We start from the raw sequence: 1,434 nt of genomic DNA on the forward strand, positions 1-1,434 counted from the left end.
GCATTTCAAACCCTGGAGAAAACATTTTCAAATACATAGCCTAAATGTTTCAATAGGAGCCCTGGATTTGCAACAGCTAGTGTTCACCTGTATATACCAAAGTTGATGGGGTGGACCCAGCCAGCAACTACAATCTATATAGCGTCTCTGTGAGAAAGAAGACCAGGTTATCACCTCCCGGAAAGATGACAACTTAGGCAAGCCTATTGGACAGTTCTTCTCCATCATATAGGGTTTCTCAACACTGGAAATGGACCTGACAGCACCTTTATAAGAGCAGCATATATTTCAGTGATAATCTAAAAGAATGTGCATCAGTATAAAAGTAAAAACAAAAGAAAGCCATGGCCATGGAGTTGACCCATCATGGCCCTTTGTAGGGTTGGCAAGGTTGTAAATGTCTATAGGAGCATAGTTAGACATATAGACAAAATGCACCTCACTAATATGTAAAGATCTACTAATTGCTCTTTCATAAAAGGCCCAAATAATTCTGTGTAATGTTAAAAGGAATATTTGAAGAGTTGTATGAGCTGTTTTTAAAATGATACACATAACAAGCATGTTTCATATGCACTAATCTGTGTCTTTCTACTTGATAGCAAATACTTAAAATATTTAAAATTATCTCTATATTATATGCATACATAGATGATTTTTAAAAATCATTTTATTCGGGGCTCATACAACTCTTATCACAGTTCATACATCAGTTGAATCAGGCATGTTTGTACATATATTGCCCTCATTCTTTTCTAGACTTTTACTTTCTACTGAGTCCTTGGTATCAGCTCCCTTCCCCCCCACCCCTCCCTCATAACCCCCTGATAGATTGTACATTGTTATTATTTTCATTTCTCACACTGACTGCTGTCTCCCTTCCCCCATGTTTTCTCTTGTTCTTCCCCCTGGAGGGGTCGGGGAGAAGATTTTTAAAATTTTTTGATAGAGACACAAATTTTAAAATTCTATATTAATAAGTATTTGAGAAACATTGTATTTCATTTCTTTTTTTTTCTTATCAGGGGAGAGCATGAACACAGTCCCCCACTGCCACAAATTATGCATCAAGTTTCCCACATTTAGGGAAATCGCAGGGGGCAGCACATCTGGAGTGCAATGGATAAGCCTTGCCCTGGGAAAACCACCTTCGTGATCATGGTATCTCCCCTGCCAGGTAAGTATTACATTGTATTTCACAATGAATGTCTCTGATATATGTAATTTTTATATTCTATTTGTAATTATACTTCAAATTCTCTTTTGAAAAACTATATATGCATATTTAAAAAAACATTATTTATAGCAAAGAAATTTCAAACATCATTTTCTTTTGTGACTTCCTTATATTTTAGTAAGACTTCTAAGATCTCATTTCAGTTAAGAATAGATGCTACTAATCAAAGCCCACATGGAAGAAGCACACCAGCCTGT

The 1,434-nt window shown here is 36.1% G+C and overlaps 1 non-coding gene across 1 annotated transcript; it reads right to left on the reverse strand.

Moving 5' to 3' along the window:
* Window positions 1–1,022: 1,022 nt before the first annotated feature.
* LOC115868466 lies at window positions 1,023–1,185 on the reverse strand. The gene has a single exon (XR_004045616.1). It is a non-coding gene; the product is annotated as a U1 spliceosomal RNA (small nuclear RNA).
* Between the last annotated feature and the right edge of the window lie 249 nt (window positions 1,186–1,434).

This window comes from Echinops telfairi, unplaced genomic scaffold, assembly GCF_000313985.2.
Source record: "Echinops telfairi isolate 266 unplaced genomic scaffold, ASM31398v2 ScPeMD7_10;HRSCAF=50, whole genome shotgun sequence".
Taxonomy (NCBI): Eukaryota; Metazoa; Chordata; class Mammalia; order Afrosoricida; family Tenrecidae; genus Echinops; species Echinops telfairi.